Source organism: Falco peregrinus, chromosome 2, assembly GCF_023634155.1.
Source record: "Falco peregrinus isolate bFalPer1 chromosome 2, bFalPer1.pri, whole genome shotgun sequence".
NCBI classification, from domain to species: Eukaryota; Metazoa; Chordata; class Aves; order Falconiformes; family Falconidae; genus Falco; species Falco peregrinus.
Window position 1 is genome coordinate 85,715,733 of NC_073722.1, and position 23,568 is coordinate 85,739,300.

Genomic DNA, 23,568 nt, shown 5'->3' on the forward strand with positions numbered 1-23,568 from the left:
ATTTTGAGAACTGCGTTCTTGCATGTGGAGGGATGAACTGATGACTGACTGCACTGTTCAATTCCCTATATCAAAGGTCAGGAACAGAAAGGTGAAAATAAAAATCTCAGCTCACAAATTGTCTCCCTTTGCAAATGTCTTGCCATCAGTTAACTCTTACTGCAGCCAAAACTCCTGCCTGCCCCCAAACCCTTCCCGTCCCTCCCTTGATTTGTTATTGCTGAGAACATAGACATACTTTCTGTCACATCTGTCATCCTCCAAAGAGTCCTGGATCCACCTCCCCTGGATCTGCACTGGTACCAGGTAGCATCTTTTACCTCTCAGTCTGCAACACTAACTGCGGCAAACCAACAGTAGGTACCAGATGGAGACAACCAAAGACAAGGTGAAGCAACCCTCCAAGGCGAAGGGCACTGAGTCAACGGCACACAGCTGCTGGAAACTCTGTGACCAGTGGGGGATACGGTGCTGCACATCATGCATTTTAATACGCCATTTAATTGAATTCATTATGAGAACCACATCCCCACATTATGAATACCATACGGTATTTTGCAGCTGCAGTTGTAACTCAGCTCCATCAAAAACCTGCAGTGGCTAGGAAAAAGCAATAGCAATAGCATGTAACTTTTTCAAAGAATATAGTACAGTGTATGGCTACAGGCAAGTACACGCAAAGTCAAGAATAAAGTCGGGGGCTTTGATTTTCTTATTTTTAAGGGCAGTTTTGACCTATCAGAAGCAGAGATTCTTTTGACTATAGATAAAATTATATATATAATAATTAGCAAATATAAGCACTGAAAGGGCAAGGTCAGTGCTATTAATGTACCTATGGGTATGTGTTACATCAGTGACAGCTCCCGGACTGAACAGTTCCAGGATTTGATGTCACTGCAGGGCTCTGCCACACTCGGTCCCTCTTGTCTTCTCCCTTCTCCACCCTTTCCTCCATCCTCAGAAAACAACTATACGCAGCATCAGAGACGTGTTGGAAACAAGGAGCAAGTCCTCACAGCCCAAGTGCCTCAGCACAGGCACAGCCGTTACTCGGGGTGGCGGGGTCAGTGCTTTGGGAAGTGCACCTCGTAGTCACCATTCTGCCTGGTGACACGTAAAGGCATTGCCACAGACCTCACGCAGACTTGCTGCAATGTGTGACATATTTCCATGGATTTCAGCTACCTACGGCCTTACTGAGTACCCCTGCATCCACGTGCCCAGGCAGGAACCGTCTGGTGACTGGGGGGGCTGTCCCCCGCTCACAGGGATGAGATGTGGCACCTCCAGCTGAGTGCTGGAAGGGGCAGGCAGGTGCATGGCACAGTACCCTTTTGACAGCACAATGGCAACGCCTTCACTTTTCCATCATACAGCAATGAAATGTTTGTAGTAACTTGGTAATGATTACCTTGCATTTCCCCTCTTTCCTACGCTACCAGTCTCCAGAGACCTGCCCTGCATTATGCACACAGGCACACGCTCACCTACTGAACAAAACTCCTGTTTGACCCACACCGGTTAGAAAGCATTGCAGGCAGGGAGCAGAATCCTTTCTCCCTCTTTGTCCCATGATAAAACTTTGTTCAGCAAGCCAAAGGACAAAACAAGCTGAAATTTCAGCTTGGCTGATTATCTGTGTGCCTTTACAGCCTTTTTCTTCCCCCCGTTTCAGCAGTGCAGGTGCTTCCAGCAGCTCCCTGCTGCCTCATCTACGGTGAGGGTCTTCAGCAGGTACCACAGTTCCCTTAAATGAAGAAGGGCCAAACTGAAAAAATTCGTAGGTTTGGCAGGACTTCGATCTAAGGCTCTAGTGTGAGACTCTCTGAAGACTGAGAAGGAAGTTTCACAGAATGGGTGTTATAAAAAAAATAATAATCTGTAATCAGTCTAATTTGATAACCAATTTGTCTCAGCCAGGCTCTCACCCTTGCTTTTGAGATGAATGTTCTTTGGAGACAAATGTCAGCAAGCCAGGCTGGAGTGTGAAATCCATCATAAGCACAGCCACCAGATGTGTTTGCTTTATGAACTTCGGATTTCCTGAACCTCTTGGTTAAAAAGCCTGTGTCTTTATTACTCAAGATCAGGAGCAGCAAATTCAGTGGCTGATGATCAAGCCAGTTATTTCTCGAGAAGTTTCATCAGATGAGGTTATTCATCACGGATTACATGCTCGGTTCCAGCAGTTTGAAATTTTTCCAACAGTTACATGGTTCACAGACTCACTACCTGGATGCAAAATAATCTAATATGGTTATCATTTTCAGGTGTAAATGTTCAGTAATGAACCCAAACTTGTCTTCTGTTAAAGTCTCACAGCTGAACCTATGAGACTTAATCTCTAGAAACATAAACTTCTAATGCAAACTATAAAATTATGCATGTGAGGCAAATCCTAAATCCTAAGCCACACATGTGCATCAGAAAACACTTGATTTATACGGTTGTAAAACTCCTGCAAGAAGCATACACTCTGACTTATAAAGAAAGCCAGAAAGAGGAAGCCCACTTCATTTGCAAATTCAGTGTGCAAGATCACAAGCAACATTCTTGTCTTCTGACTTCCCTGCAAAACGATTTTTAACATCAACACACCAAGCAACGTTGCATACGTGTCCATATTTATAGAATCGGCTGGTATTTCTATCATACCAAGGTTTGAATTTAGCATTTTAGCTCATGCCACCTCTTGCATGCACAGCACATACAGGAGATGCTCCCTCCCCTGGGGGCTCACAGCCTCAAAGGAAAAACTCGGGGGTGAGCAGCTCCCCACACAGGAACGCCAGCAAAGCTCCAGGTGACCGCAGATGCCCCAAGTCCAAGTTCACTACCACGTTTGCAAACATAATCTCTTTAGTTATTTGTTACAAGCACCCATTTTTACAGGAAGCAGGTTGGATCCATATAGGATAGGAGCCTGTTTTCACACACTTCACTCTAACATCTCCCTGCTGGGGTCCAGACAAAAGAGCCAAGCTGCTCGTCTGTGCCTCCCTAACTTAGTTCCTTACGTCTGGGAGCAAGGGTCATACAAGGCGTTCATTTCACATCCCCACATTCTGAAGCTGGATGCATTCCTCGCGATGGAGAACACGCTCCCAGGAGGAACCTGCCCAGTGGCACAAACACTGAAGCAGACCCCGACTGGGCACCATGACCAGTGCCACACAGGTGCCCACAGCCAGCACACCCCCCCACGCACCCCCAACACCCCCCACCCCCCCTGACAAACCCCTGCCTTTCCACTTACCTCCTTTCCACCCTCCGTAACCATTCCTGCTCCAAAGAGCAAGGAAAGCACAGGGGATGCTACTCCTTCTACAGCTAATCTAAGAGCGCAGCAGAAAGGCAGACCACGAATTTCTGAAGCAACCTCAGTGTAAATTGATGACCAGGCAATAAACCTGTCTTTAGATAAGTAGAACAGTTTGCATATGCTGTTGTGCCTGCACCTGCCTGTTCAGCAAGTCATCACTCATTTCACAGCTCATTTCGCTGACTGTGGTCTACAGGTTTTATCTTTTTAATTGGGCAAACAATACACACCTTGTCTTTGCACATAAAGTCCAGTGCTAACGTGCATGACTCCTACAAGTTGGTGGTTTGGTCTTTTTCCAATCAGCTCTTAGTAATGCTGCACATTTAAGGTGGACGTGTTCTTTCGACAGTTCCCTATCTGCAATGCATATACTCAAATTTCTGCAAAGATTCTGATTCTGCCTGAGGCGAACCTTCAAGAGCCCATGTCATTGCCCATTAAAGCCCGGGGGGCGGGGACAGCCCCTTTGATTTCAAATGACTTTGAGAGGCCCAGCAGCACTGGGAGGGGAAGGCAAGAAGCACGAGTCCTCCCTCACTCCCAAGCAAGAGGTCTAAAGCAGATGAAGAGCAGCAAAAATTTAGCAGTTACCCTACTTTATGTGGTTTCTCTGGGAAATGGTTGGGGTTTTTGTTAAATACACAAGCAGCACATTACACAGAGACAGCGCTTAGCGTCTCCCGCAGAGGCCAGCACAGTCAGTGTAGTTTGTACCAGCCACAGTCTTGGCCCGAGGGAGAAGCTCATGCACAGAGCAGACGATGAAACCAGCCGAGCAGAGCAGGGTCCTCCGGCGGTTCTGCTCTCCCGTCCTCTCCCATGTTTTGCATCGCTGGCTCCCTTGGGGCTGTGGGTGCCCCAGGCGGGTCGGGACACAGGGCCCACTCCCTCGGCCCCGGGCACAGGGGGATGCTGACGGCTGCACCGCCACCTCGGGGCTGGGGCTCCTGCCTGAACTACTGGCACCAGCACAAACCTAGCCACCCGTCAGCCAAGGCCACCGTGGAGAGGATGAGCACCCATCGCTGCTGCAGCTCGGGCCAACCTGACAGGAGAGAGCCGCCAATAAAACCACCCCCTACACACACACGTTGCAGCATGATTACTTTTTGGCGAAGACATGCCAAATGTAAGGGGGGGAAAAGTGCTGTCTTTGTTCTGGGATGCAAATGAGCATCTTTTTTAGAAGCTGAGAAGAGCCCCAACTAACAAAAATTGCGCACTGACTGAAATAAGCCAGGCTGCCTTTCAGATGTAGACTTCAGACAGAAAATGAAACATATCAAAGTGTCTGATTTGACATGGCTTGCAGCTGCAAGGCAAAGCGACTGTCCCATTTTTTTCCCCCGAGGCGAACACTCAAGATTTTCTTGATCTTATCTTTGTCTTTCTATAAGTCTTTGAAAACCATCTGTAGATATTCATAAAGGGTATTTGTGTTTTAAGTAAACTGCAGAAGTGATCTATACTGAACAGATGGAAACAAATCAAAAAGCTTAACAGGACGCGGAAAAACAGCAACACTTAGAAAAATACTAGATATGAGTAGGCAGGTTGTCTCCCTTTGTATTACATTTGGTGTGGCACCGCTTTTCCGTAGAGCTCTCTGCAGCCAGCACCGTCCGCTCTTACCACTCTTCTCCTGTCCTCCTTCACAGGCTGCAAAAATACTTCACAGCTGCGTTGGCTCCTCTGGATGAGCATCCCTGCGCTGGGAATTGTTCAGCTCCTTGGCAGAGCCCAAACACCCACCCAGAGCCCTTAACACAGCTCCCTCGGAAATAGATTGCATTTGACAGCGAAGGGCTCTGATTTTTCATGGCTTGCCAAAACATTTTTGAACAGATAAGGTGGGGGAGAAAAGTGCTACAAATCAATCTCCAACATACTCAGGGACTGCGCGCTTGTTTGTTTGTTTGTTTGTTCAGGATGATGTTTTTTTCCCTGACAGACTATTTCAAAGAAGCACAAGACTGCTTCCTCGGTACCAGCTTTTCATAGAAGACACAGTAAGGTGCAAACCGATGTGTGTTACTGGAGTGAGTGGGCGGTAGTGGGACTTCCTGAGCGCACTAACAAAACCCACAGAGAAAAAGAGGAAAAAAAAAACCTTCACAAATTTTCCCCGGTGTTTCAGCTGCATGTTCTCTCTCTCTGTTAGTGGGAGCCTCGTGGGCCTGTTTGCGGGAGGATGCTGTGACACCACTGGAGAGCATCTGCCCCAGCTCAGATCAGTCATCTTAACCCTGAGCACAAAACACACTTGGGCACACCTTCACCGCAAAGACGGTTTGTGTATCAGCATCGCTCTCGCTTTGCAAAATTCCCAGCAGTGGGTCCGCAGAGGCCAACCCCTGCCAGCACAAAGTCTGGGCCACATAATCCCCTCCATAAATGTATCAGTCTCCATCATAAAACTGCACAGTCTCCACACACACCCTCAGACACACGGCTCCTGCACAGCTGTTTCATAGCCTCACCCCGCCGGTGGTAGCAATACCTGGTTTAGTTCCAGCTTACATGTAGTAGTGGCCAGTTTGTACCTTTTCCCCCACCTCCTCTTTTCCTTTCTTCTCTCACCAGTCCCTAAGAGGTCCAAGGCAAAGGCTAAGGTAAATCCCAGACGGGAGATCTGAGGATGGAGAAGACTGTTGGAGCAACATCAAAGCACTCCTCCTGCTTTGTTTCTGTAGGATGTTACATGACAGAAGTTCAAGATAAAAGCGTGTTTCTATTGAGCTACTTAATTTATGATGAAGCCAAGGCACAGGTTCTACCTTAAGCATTTCAGAAGGAGGATGTTCTTATCCTGCAGCCCCACCTGGTCCCCAGGATGGACACTGAGGACAGTCCTGTCCCTTTGGAGTCCAGGATCACACTTTGGTCGGGGTGCCTAGACACGCAAAAAGGGCAGGAGGACGGACCACTGCCAATGAGAAAATGGCAGGGTATGCTCTGACCCCATGTCATCCTTCCCTCACTGAGGTGTAAATCCAGTGCTTACACACCATGGGCTGCACTCAGTGCAGACCCAGATGAGTTCCTGCCGGTGAGAAAGGGAATTCATCTTTGACTTTGCAAGAACCGAGCAGGACAATGCCAAAAGCATCTGAAAACTTATTTCCCCCCTCAATGCCAGGAGGCAGAGCCAGAGCAAACCCTTGACACCCCTCCTCTCCTTCGGCATGGGGCCAGGGCCACAGGGCTCCAGTGTGAGCAGATGTGGGGACGGCGTGATGCATGGGCGGCTGCGGTGGGAAAGGCCCTTCAGGTGACCATGTCTGCCCACCAGCCTCCGGGGAAATCACCGTGGTGTGTTACACACTGTTTCTCACCAGCTCGCTTAGCCATCACCCAGGGAGAGAGGGGCTCGCTGCCCTCCGCTCAGCTGCACTGCCTTCTGCGGGAGGGACCAGGCAAAGACCGACCTCCCCCCTTGTCCATTAGGCCACACTCATGAGACCACGTGTGGGTGACATCTGCAGCTTTGTCAGGCTGAATACATTCTTTTTTCCCCGGGGCATGGACCTCAGCCACCTCCAAGCTCTGCCTCCTGAGCAAAGCACGAGGCATCCCATGCTGTGGCCCCGACGGACCTTCGGTATTTGGATCCGTGTAAGTGCAGATTCCCAGTTCTATCCACCTACCAGCCTCGAGAGCCTCGCAGGCAAAAATAGAGGCAATACTGTGAGTGATATTTTTAGAGAGGGAATGCATATGTAAATTATTCCCCTGAAAATGTCTCTGTGCGTCAGACTCTCCCCTGATTCAGAGAACATCCCTTCTATCTTTTCCTCAAGTACATGCTGCATACAGCGGAGCTTAACATCCCAGGGAATCTGGTGGCAGAGAAGGTTACCGCAAAAGTGATTCATCTATCACATCTTTCACAGCTTCGGTAAACTGGAACAGTGCGAATTTTTCTGCCCCCAGCCTGGCTGCTCCAGAGCTCCGCAACTTGTCTCCCATTCACAGCTTCCTGCGCGTGCAGTGAAAAGCAAGGAGCGCTGCTGGCTCCCTCACCTCCGCGTCCCCAGCGCCTGCCGTATGCTTCCTGCTGCGGATGCCGTCAGAACCCAGACAGGCCCATCTGGTGGGAACGCTTCCCCAGGCGGCGGCTTGGAGGCTGCAGAGCCATGTGGCTCTTCGCTGGTGCGGTGGCGAGGAGGGCTAGCAGCCCACTGCGTACACGAGCCAGAGCAGCTCGTGGGCCACTCCTGCATGGAGACCATCCCACCGGCAAGAGCTGAGCTCGCATCGAGGCTGCTCGGCCCCCAGGCAGACTGGGCATCCCACCCATGCTCAGCGCTGGGGAAACGGAGCCTCCCGAGAGGAGGAGGCACTCGCAGCCACCAAGACTCGCAGCTGTGTTTCTCTACCCCTCACACTCACACCCTCCATCACTGTGACCTGCCCAAAACTCCTCCGGTCCCAGAGGCCACCCAGCAGCAAAGGCAGGGCAGGGACACAGGCACCAGCCAGCACCTTGCCTGCGCCCTGTGCTTTGGGAAGTAAACAGCACAGAGCCCAACCTTACGTTCGATCACTGTCCAGAAGCTATTAGGAAGCTAATTAAAATGAATAGATCACTTAAGTATTCAGAGTTCATATCCGATTAATTCAACAGCACAAGATACAGAGAGAAAGACAAAGGCTGAAGAAAAGGCCAAGGACGGTACAGCGATGTTCCGCGGTGCGGAGCCCCCCGCCTTTCTTGTAATACAAAAGATAAGTCTGTCTCCTGGCTTATCTAGATACATTTGTAAAGATTAAAACCACACTTCTTTGCCTTTGCATTCTGCTGTAAATGATTAGCCGTGGTATCATTAAGCAGGGCGCTCCGCCAGCCTGACAGTTCTGATTTTAGCCACGGAGACAGGGAAACGCAGAGCGAAAGCTGCTGCTGCCTGTGTGGGACGAGGTGGCGGGCAGGGCACGGGGCACACGGTGCCACGCGTGGGCAGCGGGACAGCCCCGGCTCTGCAGGGCAGGCTGGCCCCAGTCCTGCACCGGGCAGGAGGGGGGAAAGAGCATTTTCCTGCCTACTGGCACTGCTTGGGAATGGGGACAGCAGTGGCCAGGCACGGGGTAGCTCCCAGCTGGGGCAGACCTTACCTCCGAGAGCCCACCCGCCCAAGGCTACCTGCGAGGTGGCGGCGGCAGCCTCCAAAGCCTTGGGCAGGACTTGGGGGGTGCCCCCATGGAGAAACCCCTGTCCCCAGGCACATCCCGAAAACCCAGCTGGGCAGGAAGGAATGACCTGCTGCAAGAGAGGAGCCGGGTAGCTCAGAGGGTGGGATCACAGCACCTTACAGACCACTCTGAAAAACTGCTGTGGGGCATCCTTGGGGGCAGCCCCACGGCCTGGAAGGCTGGGGTGTTTCCCTGGTGCAAAGATCTGCTCGCAATGGTCCAAAACAGGGCCCAAAGGAGAAGAAAATCCCAGAGCAGCTATGGTCCAGATCCCCACCTCCCCTTGGTAAGGGGCTGGTGCTGCCTGATGGCTCTGAAGTCCCACGCTTCACAGCTCTTCCAAAATGGCATCTCGGGCACCACTCCAGCTCTCCCTCCCCCCCTCCCGAAGCCACCCCCGGGTCAGAGCAGCTCAGCGACAGGCAGCTGCTGAACCACTCCTGTGCATGTGCCCCGACAGCCTGCACTCAGAGCCTTATGCTTTGGAGCTCTTCAGCTCAAGATAACCAAACCCAAGGAAATGCAATTCTTTGTCACATTCCAAACCACCACAAATTAATGTATCAGCATTAAAAGACCATGAAAAATGGGGTTAATTACAGAAACAATGACCTTTACATACAGCAGCTCAGGCATGGGCTGCTATCATACATCATGATATTAGGAAGAGCCACTTACTGACACACAACAGCAAATAATAAATAATAAATCCATCAACCTAAATTGAACCTTGTATAATGTACTCCTGACAAACCATAGATTAATTTGCCTAATCCATCAGTTGCTAATCCCTCAGCCCCAAGAAACGCGCGCAAATGCTACAGCTCCAACATGTGAGTCTATTCATGGGGGCACGGTGACCCAGGTACAGTCGCCCAGAAGCCCACGGAGGTTCTCACCTTTAACAAATACTGCCAAAGCATTGCAGGCTCCACACGCCAAAGGCAGGTAGCTGGAGCATCAGAAGTTCTGGATTTACGAAGCCACAAAAATAACAATCAGGTTTTTCTATCATCCGTAACTAAGACAATTATACTAAAGTTGGCACACTGTTTGCACTCCATAAATAGTAAACGCTAATATTCAATGTTAAAGGAAACTGGAGCTGTAATCCATAGCAGTGCATTTATACAATGAAGCTCCTTGTGTAAGAGTTTGAACATTAGGATGAGGCCCTTGATAAAAGGAGGAAATTCAGGGGCTTTTTCAGGTTTCAAATGTATTTTAACCTGAGGCCGTTTAGGGTTCTTTGGCTGTAGGAGAGGTAACACAGCAGACCTCAGGAGCTGTACCTGGAAAAAAAAAAACAGCGGAGGTGGACATGCCCACCTTCCTAGAAGCGCTGCAAACTGGCAATGTCCTTCTGTAGCCACAAAGTGCAAAATGGGCCCAGAAAAAAATAACTACTGGAGATTAAATGCAATTAAAATCTCCCAAACTTGCTGCAGGAACCAGAAGCTGCTGCATCAAACTCAGTTGAAGGCGAAGATGCAAACCAGTGCCTGGTACCGAGCTCTGCAGTGGGGGAACAGGCAGGCAGGCGTTTCCCAAGCACCCTTGCTATTCAGATCCACCAGACTTCCCAGGTTAAGGGGAAAATTTGGCACAGGATTCCCAAATATTGGAGAAACACAGCAATGTTCCCCCAGTTCATACTGAGTGACAAATTCCACAGTGGTGGTAGCTGAAATATTAATTTATTAAAACCATTATTAGACAGAAGGATGCCTACTATAACACAAGAGCTGGAGAGCTCTGTCCAGATCTCAAGAGAAAGTCAAGACACAAACAATGGAAAAATTTTCCCTCCTGAAACATATTACTCCAAAGTTAAGTTTTTTCCCAATGTTATTGTCAAATCTAATCTGTTCTTTGCAACACCACTTGCATGCATTTGCTTTAATTGACAAGTGGCACCATGAAGTGACAGTGCCCAACCTGCCACCGAGTTGCCGTGGGACCCTGCAGTTCTTTTCCATTCAGCATGAACCCTCCCACACTCACATGCAGCCGGTGCATCGCTGCTGCATGACCCTCACCAAGCAGGTGGGTGTGGGCATGCAGGGCTGATATAGCCTTTTCCGACATATGCACGATGGGTGCTGCACTGTGAGGACACCTTCTTCTGGCATCAATCCCACACACACAAAAAAAACCCCAAACACACAAAAACCAACCACCTTGAAAAGCATTCCAGAGACAGCAGGAGCAGTGAGGACAGCAGGAGGGTCGACATGTTTTGCTGCCATACCTGGCAGCCAAGAGCAGCGACCCACAGTTACCCTGCCACACCGCAGGAGTCTCCATCCCCAAGCACTAAATACAGTTTGAAGGAATGAGCTTTCAAATCAGCGAGGCAGGAGAGCTGGGCGGAGGATGGACAACACCTGCAACGTAAATTCAACCAAGGCAGGACCTCTGGTACATTTCAGCAAGAGGGCAATGGAGTCCTAACGAAGTCTCTAGGGTACAATTACGAAGTATTAACACATTTGTGCATAATACATGCACTAACAGCTGAACGCTGGAAACCATGGGTTAATGAAAGAAACCACCAGAGTCACCTATGTCAAATGCATATTTAATGCTCTCGGAGGACAACTATGCCAACTGCTCAGCAGCCAGGAACTCTTTCTTAAGAGCTACTGTCATAAGCTTGTGATCTAGTTCATAAATAATCATCAAATGAAATTATTTATGGATTTGCTGAACTAAAGCTTTCCTACCTCTGTTCTTCCTCCAGCTCCTCCTGGATGGCTGGGAGAGGAGGGCAGCGGGAATGGGGATGCAGCGGAGCACAGCTGGGCTGAGGCCACTGTGCACAGGTTAAGGCACACCTTGCTTTGCCAAGGGCAGCATGGACAGCTGACCCTGGCACGTGGGGACCCAGGGGATGGGGCCCATGGGGGCACCCCAGGGCCCTCCTCGGCTCCCAGCGGCCGTGCCCACATCTGGCACCCACCCTGGGCTGGGCTGCCTCCACCCCTCACAGCATCCTTCAGGTCCTAGCTTTCTGGGAAAACACATCCCCAGGCAGTGATGGTTATTATCTAGATACTAATCTCAAAAATCCCAGTCCATTTTCTACAGTTATCTCTTTACTCAGAAAAGCGAGACTGAATATAAACTGACACACTCGAGTGTTATATGATTATCGCTATATAAATAAATGTCATCACATTTAAATCACAATCTGATCTAACTTTGAGGTCAGCCCTGCTTTGAGCAGGAGGTTGGACTTCATGACCTCTAGAGGTCCCTTGCAATCCAAATTATTCTTTGATCTGGTGACTTTTCCTTAACAGAATTTTCTGTCTCCTAACAGAATTAACCTACAGCAAGCCACAAAAAAAAAAAAAAAAAAAAAAAGTTTAATAACAGGGACTTCCTGCTTTGAAGCTGCTTTGGATTCAGAGCTTTAGGGGAGATAAGTATATTTAAAAGGGATCACAGACTTTAAAGGAGGGCACAGGATGCAATCCTGCAGCAGGCTGCACAAGGCAGGCACCCAGTTCCTGTGCTGGTACGACTGTTTTCGTACACGTTGCTAACTGATTTTGCAATGGCATTCAATTACCTTTCATTGCATGGAAGACGCAGACTTAAAGAACATGCTGTGATGTATTTTTTCCTGTTGCTACACCCTGAGTTTGCTTGTCGTGATTTGCAGGTTGCCCTCCTCTTCCTGGGAGCACCAGTCGGCTCCCTGCAGCATATCTGCGTGACATTTATAAAAACGTGAGGTCGGGTCAGTGCTGCGGCGCAGAGCACCCCTTGCCAAGAGATGCCAAGAACCGCCTTTCTCTTGCCGAAATCAGGGGGGTGCCGACACCACCCCCCACCGGGTCCCCTGCAGCCCTGTCTGCACCACAGCACAGAGCAACCCTGGCAGCTGTGAGAATCAAGCTGCACTTGTGCTAGGCTTTGATGTTCCCAGGTGGAAGGAGCTTTAACGGTGCGGTGGAGTGTTGTTTTTACACAAGATTTATCAGTACAGTTAACATACTGCCACAGAACTGCTATCTGAGCGTGCCCTGAATGCTAATCAGCGCACAGAAGACACGCTGCTCTGCAGGTACGCGCCAACGCTCACCTTCAAGGAGCTTTACACACATGAGCTCGGTGGGTCTCACCCCTGCCTCCTGACAGAGAGCTCAGCTCCGTTTCACAAGGAAGGGAGAGAGGCATGGAGGTCATGGATGGGCTTTGCCATGGCCTTGGGAGAGAAAGGATTCAGAAGAGACTTAAGTATCTTATTTTCACACAGACATTTATGTAGGGCTTATACATCGCACTGCCTGGATGAATGCTGCACTCCAGCGTATGAGACTTTTGGTGGGTTAGGATATATTTTACCCTGAGCTGTGTAATTTCTCAATATCCAACAGGATGAGCTGCTCTGTAAAACAGAGCTCTCAAACAGAAGCTTTGTGGAATTTTAACAGACACACATCAATGAATCCCCACTGATATCCTAGGGAGATCAAACAGGAGGCTAGAAAAAATGTAGGGGAAAGCATCTGGGATCCTTTGGGGGAAGACTATCAAAGTATCCTAGGAAAATACAAAGCTTGATTTGGTATCAAGAGGTCACCCAGTCCAGTGTTTCTCAATCTTTAAAAAAATCACTCAACTCCTTCATCTAGAAGTCACAGAGTACCCCACACACTGTTAGCACACCTGTCTTGCAAACCCAACCAACATTCGGATCCGTGATGAAACACAGAGGGAGGGGGTTCCACTCCCATTTTCTTTTTTCAAATCCTGCATGGGTTTTTTTTTCTGAGTTATTTTATGAGCTGCCCTGTAGGTGCTCCTGGCCTTACCTTCCAAAATCATAGGTCCCATCAAAGCCATCTGTGCCAGCCCAAGACACAACACCCTTCCCCTCAGTACCTCCTGTTGCAGCACAATCAAACTAGCAAACTGCAACAAGGCTTTACCATTGGTCAGATTCTTCTGTCCATGTTTGTCCTTCCTCCAGAAGCCAGACCACACAGCCCCTCCTCCATCTGACCCCCTCTCCCACACTCCTCAGGGCTATTTAACCACTTAGCAGGAACGAGCTACACCTGCACATCATCCATGTCAATCAACCCACTGCCTCTGAGGCAAGGCCACAGCTGCATGTTATCAGTGCTGATCAACCCTCTGCCTTCACTCCTCTACAACCACCCTGCCCCCCCCCATCCAGCAGCTCACCCAGCCAGCCAGGTTTGGGACTCCTCTCCTTTGCCGGCCTCACCTTTGTGGGCACTGCACACAGACATCCTCTGGTGTTGCCTCGTTACGTGCTTTTAAAAATAGAGCATCCCTTAATACACCTCTTGTCAAAACATTCCCAGTTTCTTCCAAGTAAAGCTGGGATCAGTAAGTCTAACAAAAGCAAGTGGGTCTGACTAGGTTTGCAGAGGAGGATTGCTCTGAGATACCACAGTCATCCTCAAAGCTCTGTGGACAGCATGTTTAACAGATCCAGCCGTGCCATCAAACAGAAAAGCCCAGCAACTCAAATTCCATGCTGCCAACCCTTGTAGCCTGTTACTCTGCCCAAATTCGAGCATCCGCGGAGCTGCCCTTGGCTGGAGGGAAGGCTTACGAGCAGGCATGGAGACAAAGTAATTCATGGAGCCTCTGTACAAGATGCTCCTGACCTCACCCAGAGCCCACCCCACCTGTCCTAAATCTCGGTCCACGACTATGGGCACAAAACCATCTTCCCATCAGGATCCATGTCCTTTGGGATGACCAAGCAGGTATTTTCCCGTATACAGGCACGGGGAAGCAAGCGTTTCCCACACCTTCCCCACACCGCCTCCCTGGAGCAAACCCATCCAACTTCTTTCTTAACTACAGGAACAGCAATTCTGTGCGGCTAGTGTACGCAACTAATGCACCAAGGTCTGTTTTTTGTTTAAATAGCTGTGAAAAGCACTGTGTGTGTTTTACCCGGAGATATATTACACTTGATTAGGCGGTGCGCTGGAGCGTGAATGGTACAACAGGAGACGGACGTGCTTAACTAGCGGTTTCAGCCTGCGCTCTGGTATCGGGAGGTCAAGGGAAAGATTAACTATATCTGACTGCCGTGTCAAAACACTCAACTGGAGCATTTATAAACCCGCAGAACTAGTTGCCTCAGTCGGCAGAGCAGATTTATTTCCCCCTGCGCAGCCCCCGGCACAAACCAGGGCAGTTCCAGGGCCGGGTTTGCTTTCAGCTCCTTCCGAAGGGCAGGGGCAGCGCAGAGGCTCAGAGGGAGGAGCGCGGGTTTCAAAGGCTGGCTCTTCTCTTCAGCCAAAAAGAAAATCTAGGGGGAAAGACGGACTTTCTCAGTCACTTCTGCTTATGGGTGACTCACAGCCAGGTAGACGTCAGCTCTGGAAGTCGCCTGTCTAAATGCTATTTTAATAATGAAAAAAAGAAATCCCATTTCCCTGCTCTGTGACAGGTGTAACGTACGCATAGTAACTTCTGTTCTACACCCAAATGTCTTCTGAAAAAAAGTCCTACTTTTCATGTGTTAGGGACATGTGGTTTTTATTATTCTACAGAATTTTAGAAATGTCTTTCTGTGCATAACAAGTCAAAGGCAACCCCTGAAGACAGGTTCCCAGAGGAGCCCTCCCATTATCAAAATCATCATCTTGTCAGAATACCATGTTTTAAATTCACAGTCAGATTTGGAACCATACACACAGCTCTTGGGGTGCAAGTCCAGTCCTTTCCATCTTGCCACATCACCACTGAAAGGGATGGAGCGATGCTGAGGGTGAGCGTGAGCGTAGAGCTGCAGCACGCAGCCACAGGGAATCCAAATTTGGACAAGTGGGACCACCATTAAAAAAAAAAAAAAACACCACAAAAAAAACAAAGAAGCAAAAAACAAACAAAAACATCCCATGCCACCATAACATAGCTGTAGCTTTACAATACATGTGACTAAAGGAAAAAGTCTTTGCTACCCTTCTACTCCCCAATCCAATAATACTTTCTCAGCATGCAGGCTCAATTCTATAAAACTTGTTGTCACCTTAGATTGCCCCCTCTTTCCACATCAAACTCTGTGGCCACCATGTGGTATGCAATGACAGCTTGTTCCTCCCCTATTCCATCTACAGTTTCAGCATCAGTGTCAGGACGGGAGATGTCACCAGCATTTGAAGAAAAGAAGGTGCCAACAGCCCGGCTCAGCCTCCTGGGAGCGCGCCCGTTCTGCACCGAGCGCGCTGCAGGGGCTTTCAGGAGCCACTGCTGCCCGCGCTCTGTAAAAGCAGCAACGTTTACATATTTCAAGCCTGTAAAGAGACACCAAGCCTAGAAGAACTCACCCTGCAAACCCTCCTGTGTTTCCTAGCATACTCCAGGCCGCGTGAATCCTCAACTCAAAGCAGCCGTTGTGCGAGGGCTCCTCTCCCCTCCCGGAGGTGCCCGTGGTTCCCTGGCAGGAGGCAGCAGACAGGGCTTCTCCGCTTAAGTCCCAGGAATATTTCTGGGTTGAGACCGTCTGGGTAAACCAGATGCTTCAGCACCCTGAGCTACACTGCAGGGGTGCAATTTTGTTTTTAAACTGCACTTAGCAGCGTTCTGACTTGCAGGTTTCACTTTTTAATAGTAAACACATTTTGTTGGTGCCAGAGAACATTTCAAAGCATTTCAGCAGAGTCCTTTTACCTTCACAGCCTGGGGGCACACACACTGAAACAACAGCTGAAATCCAATTACTGAGGAATATTCTCAAGTGCATTTCCATAGGTAATTTGTTAGTCTGTTGGAACATGCAAAGTGATTTTTCTCCACTTCTTGATGCTGTACCTCGGGCTCCTTGGTTGAAGATTTCTGTCCAAATTACACAGTAACCACCACCAAAAAGGAATCTACATGACTGCTGCCTTCTCTGGGGGAGCAACCTGCCAGCATCTTCCAAGACCCAGCCCTTGCGTATGATTTGACAAAAAAATTCATCAGCCAGCCACATCGTGATGCCTGCTACCACCCGAGCTTCTCATTGCCCAATCAGTTTGATGCATAAAGACATAAGAAGCCTAAAAGTATTTTTTCCTTCAGCATCCCGTTTATTGATTTAGCGAAGAGCTGACACAGATGTACAGTTCTAGAGACAAGCCGTAATGCAATCCCTTCATCTGCTGTCACTCAAAATTGCACAAGCTGGCTGCTGCCATCAGGGGAGGGGCGGACGCTCTGCTTATTTTGGGACTCTCAAATAACGTAGCCATGTCCTCATATAGCAACATACTCGAGGAGAAGGCAGCAGCCACATGGATTCCTTTTCCCTGTTAGCTACCACGCGATTTGGGTCTACATCCAACACCATACCCCACGCACTGGGTGCACACAGAGATGGCCACAACATCCTTCGCTTCTCCTTGCAGCTGAGCAAGGACCGTGGCACAAGCCAACCCAGAAGCCAGCACTGCAATGGCCCTGCTTGGGTTGCTCGCACGCCCCGATGGTGGGTACCTGCACCCCCAACCCAGGGCAGGGACCCCAGCTGGGTCCCTCCCAACCAAGTCAGTAACATCTGACAAGTTCAAAGCACAAGCTTGCTTCCAAGGGAGGCAGCGTGAAAGCACATCGTCCGCTCCGTTCCCCAGCCAGCATCATCACTGGTAAGATGTCATTAGAAACAGGTCCATTTTCAGAAAGAAGAGACAAAAAATACAGAGACAAAGTTTGGGTCAGAGTGACAAGGAACATAATCAGAAAAGAGCATGGATGAACTGCCTGTGAGTTCTACAGATAATTCAGGGCAAATTAAAGCATCTGAAATCCTACTGAGAGCCAGTGATTTAGAATTATGAAGTTAACTTACAGCAATCATTTTCTATATGAAAGCAATTACGGATGGGTTAAAAGCTTCTGTTATTATAGATTGTGTATGGCTGCCACAGAGGGTTCAGTCTCCCAGGATGAAATTTTAGCCTTCCTGAAAAGCTACTACATCCTGTATGCCAAATCGTGCTCACCCATCAGAAAGTCATTGAACATTATCCATTTTATTAACCAATGCAAATGCAGACAGCCAGGGAGAGGTAGATAGGGAAGATCCTGCTTGCCAGTAAAACACATACACACAAATCACCATGGTTCACTTCCCAAAATAATCACAGAGGCTCAAATGCACAGCTGTGATGAATGGCAAATTTCCAAGTCTTAATGCATCAGAAAGCAGAACTGTTGTTTGAAGTGGTCATCTCTTGAAGGGAAGGGAAAAGTAAAGGGAAAGCTTGTGAGAAACCTGCAAGTGCGGGGCCAGCCCCAGGAACAGCTTGGCAGTGCCTGCAGGAATGCCACCAGCCATGGTGACAGTGACCTCCTCTATCTGATGCCTCGCTGGTACCGGGGCAGAGCCCCAAAAGCATCTCCAGTGGCAGCTCACAGTGGGGTGCCCCTGCGAAACAGGGTGATGGTGGAGAGCAGCAGCCTGGCTCCCAGCTCAGCCCCACCGGCAAAAGGCAAGGGCTCACCGGGGCCTGGTGGCACAGCCCTTTGGGGAGGGACAAACTACATCCCCTCTACGGCCCCCAGAGCCGGGACCCCCCAGGAACACTGCCTGCCCTGCCTGCACCCAAGCCAGCCCCTGTCCTGTGGCAGGTTCACATAGCAACAGCTTGCAAATGGAGCTGACGAAACCACTTACCAAAACAATCTATTACACTGAGCCTCTTCCTTCTCTTTATTCTTAATTGGGCCTTATTTCTTGTTTGGTGTTTTCTGTGCAGTTAAACGAGTTGACAGACCTTTTGTTTCTGGAATGAAAATGAGATTTTGACTGTGCTGTGCATGGCAATGAGCCGAGCGTGTGAGGGTACCTCCATCACGCATCCTTCAGGGAGAAGATTTGGAGGAGGGGAAAAAAATCCCAAAATCAACCACCTACCCAAGACCTGGTGGAAACCATTGATACACAGGTGATCTGTCAGGAGGTGCAATAGCATCGATATTTAGATTTCTCCTGCTGCAAAGGCCACAAGAGCAGGAGGGGCGTGCAGTGATCGGCAGCTGGGCCCTGCACCAGCCCCTCGGGAGGCAGGGAGCAGCCTTGGGCACCGCAGGCAGGCATCGTTAGGCTAATGGGGCAGGGAGGCACTTGCTCCCCAGGGGCCAGGAGGGGCTCAATGGCTAGCATGGATCCATAATTGGTGGTTATAAAAAATGAGATTTAGTAGCTAAATTCAGAGGGTTATAATAACAGCACTGAACTCAGCAGCGTCAGAAAGGCAATGAGAAAGCAAGGCTTTTTGCATAATGCATGCGGGGAACCCACAGTATTGACAGCACAAGCTAAATGCTGGTTACAGAGAGGCTGAAGGCAGAGATCCTCATTGGATTCACCAGAGCCCGAGTCCTAATGAGGAGACAGGGCAGCTCATCCTCCTTACATCGATACTCCACTCCGTCTTCCCTGGCAGGACCCCAGATCCTGCTCCTCTTGCTCACCCTGGGGGCGCATGCAGAGAGGTTCTGGCAGGAGGGCTGTAAGCCCGCACACCGGGACCCCTCAAAGGTATTGCTGTGCCCTCCTCCTCATTTCATTAGGGCAAGAAAAATCTCTGTGTGCTACGCACATCCAGCAGTGCTCCTGCGTAAAGGAGACCGAGGGTCCTCCTGGTTTGCCAGGGCTGTGCAGAACCTCTCTGGCAAAGCACAGCTCCGGGTACTGCCCGACCAGCACAGCACCCTCCCTGCAGCCTGCAGGCAGCTCGAGGTGCTGGTTCCCTGCACGGGTTCCTGGCTCAAAGGCGAAGGTGGCGAATAAGTGAAACAGGCTTCCCATTCCTAGAAATCTCCTGCTAAGGTGAACTTGGATTCAGGATTTCCCTATTCCCACCTCAGCAGCTCTGTTCAAAGAGACATGTCAGGGGAAAAACTCAAAGCTGGCCATAAAAATTGATGAATGATCACTGGGAAACAACAGGAGAATAAACTCAATCTTTTTCCCTTTCTGCTCATCTTTTCTATAAAAGTTTTCCATGGCATAGCCAACACAAGAAATTGCACCTATTTAGCAGTATTGATCCAGCTTACTTCAGTAACAAACCACATTAAGTTAAAATCAATATCAGCCACTCTTAAACTGATTTAGGAGTGTCCACACAAAGGGGCTCACACCAATTTAGGCAGATCTGTTTTGTAACCAATTTAGTTAAAACATGCAATCCAGGGGCTGAGCTGTGCTCTGAACAGCCCGGAGGCATTAATCCTCAGGGTTCAAAAGCATTAATTCCCAAGTCTCATCGATGGCTCTCAAGGGATGGGACAGGAAAGGTTAAAGTGTCACTGACCAACGTCCATCTTCCTCGGCAAAGCACAGAGGTCTCCCTGGCTCCCAAAGCCAAAGAGCTGGGGAGAAACCTAAAGACCTCGGAGTTAATTTATTTCTGCAGATCAAACTTTGCATTAAAAAAAAAAATATTACCAAACTGAAGATACTGGAGACAAACAGATCAGAAAGCTACGTTTTATTTCTCCCCCTGGAATATTTACTCCATGAGATACATGCATCGCAGATAACTTTGCCCACTATAAATCCACCAGCGCTGTGCTTGGCGGTTCATTTTGCAGCAACATCCAAGTGACCAAGGTTAGGAAATGTAACGCAAGAGAGAGTTTGAACAGGTTGTGTATCACAGCAGCTCAGCTGCATTTTGACACCTTTTGCTGGTTTAATATCTAAGGGTCTGTGCAGATGCAGAAGAGGCTTGAGGTGAGCACTGAGGAGCAGAGCACAAGTTGCGTCATACACCATGACATCATAGCATCACAGGCAACCCTTTGAGCCAGGCTATAAATCTCTTTAACAAGGAGGGAAAAGAATCCTTACTTCAAAGGAGGTGAGGTGTTAATGTTTAATCAAGTGTAAACTCAGGGGTCTCCATGAGACACAAGCCCTGGCTGCCAGGGAAGGGCCACAAGCAAACCTGGTGTAACCCATCCTGGCCAAGGCGGGGGAGCCCAGGCCCTGGGAAGTCCTTCCACCCCTGTGCCTCAGCCCCAAAACGTTAATACACCGTAGGGAAGTCAGTAAAGATGACCTTCAGCTGGTGCTTCAGAGAGAAACTTTAGATAAAGTTTGTTCAGGACTTGGGGATTTTTGGAGCGAACCATACCAGGCTGCAGCAATGCCAGTTCAGCTATGTGAAAGGAGAGAAGAGGAAAGCGGGTTCCCGCTCCCATGCTTAGTTGCCATGATGTGAGGGAAAAATTATATGAGGCCTGTTTGGAAAGGTCCATTGGCGACCAGGAAAAAAATGAAAAAGGATTTCCCTGCAGTTTTACCAAAACCACCACAATTTGGCTCTTCCAAGAGGCAGCAGGCAAAGCTCAGAGCTCACATGCTGCTCTGCCCATGCCAGCTAACAGCACAGGGCCTGTCTCCAAAGAGAGGGGAGGGATGTGCCAAGTGCATGAGCTCCCAGCACGTCAGGACTTCAAAAATCCTTCAGGAAATAAAGATAAAGCCCCAGCTTTATCTTCTTGCAATGAAGATGAACAAAAGAGCTAGTTAAAAAAAACCCAAACATAAAGCCCCAAAATATTGCCTTCAGGGCTCTTTCATACCTTGCAGAAAGTTACAAAATATAGGGCAGTGTTATTTGTCCAGTTTAAAACCAGACCTTTATGTTTTAGTTGTCCCTGGGCTCATGGTGGTACCAGACTCGGGATGGTCCACAGCATGCCTGCACCATGCTGCCGGGCCAGCAGAGGTAACTCCCTACCAAGTCCTTCGACCATGAAAGCCACACCACCTCTAGTCTCCAGACCCTGTTAATTTATTTGTCCTCCTGCCTCCTTCCTCCCCGCTCCTTCCCTGTGGTGCGGGCAGCATTTCCCATCCTCATCCATTACTTTGGGAGACCAGGATCAGGAACCCACTGAAAACCCTCCGTAAGGCAGATGCCACACTTGGTGGCTGCTCATCCACCTACAAAACAGGCATCTTTTCACCTAAGCTGCTTTCACACTTGCTCTTCAGAAATGGTTTAAAGTTTAAGTTTCAGGCTGTAATTCTGCTTTGTGATATTCTGGATACCTGGAAAAGACTTTGAAATAATTTTCCCTGCTGTTAGGATGTAATAATTTTTTTCAAAGAAAGATTCAAGAGTCCTACACTTACAGTGCTGAATTAAGCACAGGAATGCTTTGGAAAGAGAATTAAACCTTTTTTCCTTTTCAATTTTATTTATTTTTTTTTTTTTTACTTTAAATTCTCAGGTACTTAGATTTAGCCTCCATTGTTCCATAAAAATACAAGGAACAGTCTTTTCCCAGAGAATATAAGGTAAAGAAAACATCAACTTCCACACTTTGCTGCTGGGTATAAAGCATCCTTAAAGAGGGATGAATCCTGCTGAGATATCCTGCCTGGGGTCTCCAAGGGCAACAGGCACTTGGGTCCCAGGAGACAGGCAGTTTGGTACCCACACTCCAAGCTCCAGGGCAAAGGAGTCCACCTCGCATACCATCGTATCGTCACACAAACTGTTCCCAGCACCACGAAGTGCTGAAGCCCGTCCTCATTCTGGAAGCAAATACCTTCGGGTAGCGTAGCCATCGCTGGTCCCCAACATGACACTGAAACTCTTATTTAACTGTCAAAACACTCACAGTCCTGCTCACCCCAGGTACCACAATAGGAAGAGCTGGCATCTGTCATCAGGTTTAATACGTCAGCTGAAAGGCCAAGCCAAGACTTTGTGAGCCGGAACGCATGGTGACAAATTTCAGATCAAGGACACCGGCCACGTGGCTGTGATTGCCATCGGGGGGTGTGTGGGTAGGGAAAGCCAGCGTGGAGCTCGCACAGCCGTTCAAGGCTTTCTCTGACACAGCGAAGGAAAGAAAATCCCATCTGGTAGGTGCTCTGATGCAGGGAAACATGGATTAAGAGGCTTCCTCTGGTGAGCAACTACTTTCCAAATCACCAAGTCTAAACAGAAAACCCCACACTCTTGTCAGCACAAAGCCCACATTTGTAGAAGCTTCTGCCACTCTGAGGAGCATCCTCCCTGCCAAACACCCATGCCAACTGCACTGACGGTGGCAAGAGGGTGACATTGAGCCCAGTCTCTTCTGTTTAAGCACGTAACATTATAACAGGAAGACTTAAAACCCAGTTGCAAAATACGCTGCGTGCGGTGACAAGAAATCCATCAGTTTTCACTGTCTAACCCATGCAGGCAGCCAGGCTCCCCTCACCCCACCAGGCCCACTCTGGAAGGGGCCGCTACATGGCACAGGTCGCTCCGTTCCTGCTCTGCTCAGAGCCGCAAGAGCAGCAGGAATGGAAGAAGCCTGCAGCACTCCAGACCACCACCTGAACCCCCCACCAGCCCTTGTGGTACCTGCAGACAGCCCTTAATTCAGTTCAATTCTCAGAAAATGCCACAAACCAAGTCATTTTTGTGTTATCCCAGGAGAAAAATTTAAAAAAAAAGAAAGAAAAAAAAAAGGATTGGGGTTTGTGGTTTCAAAAGAAGTGCTTAAGCGCCTGTCAACCACATCCTTACGATCCTTTCAGCTCTCCATTTCTGACAGGACTTCAATACATTTTAAATCTTCTGTAGCCCCCTTAAAGCAAAGCCTCACCCCGGGGCGCAGGCTCCCTCCAGGTGCCACAGGGGCTGGTGCCCCCATCGCTTCCTCCCCTCCCCCTCTGCGGGGTCTGACACCACCAGTGCTCTCCCGTTCGGCACGGCCCCTGGAACCGCTCCAAACGGGGCGGCCAGCCAGGAAGTTTAAGTCAAAGACTAAAAGAAGAGGCACTGCCAGGCTGCGGAGCAGGGAGGAATGCCCCTTCCCGCTGGGATCCAGGCTGGCGGCACCGGAGGCCACCGGTGAAGCAGAGGCTGCACTTGTGGGCACGAGCCCCCTGCCCACCAGCCCCACTGTGCCCTACGCTCGCTCCCTCAACCTGCTGAGCATCCTCAAAGACACAAAAGCTCACATCTGCCCTTAAATTCATGCTGGGCAAGGAGCCAGCAGCCTGCACCCCCCTGCCCACACGCGCGCACCGTGCCAAGGGG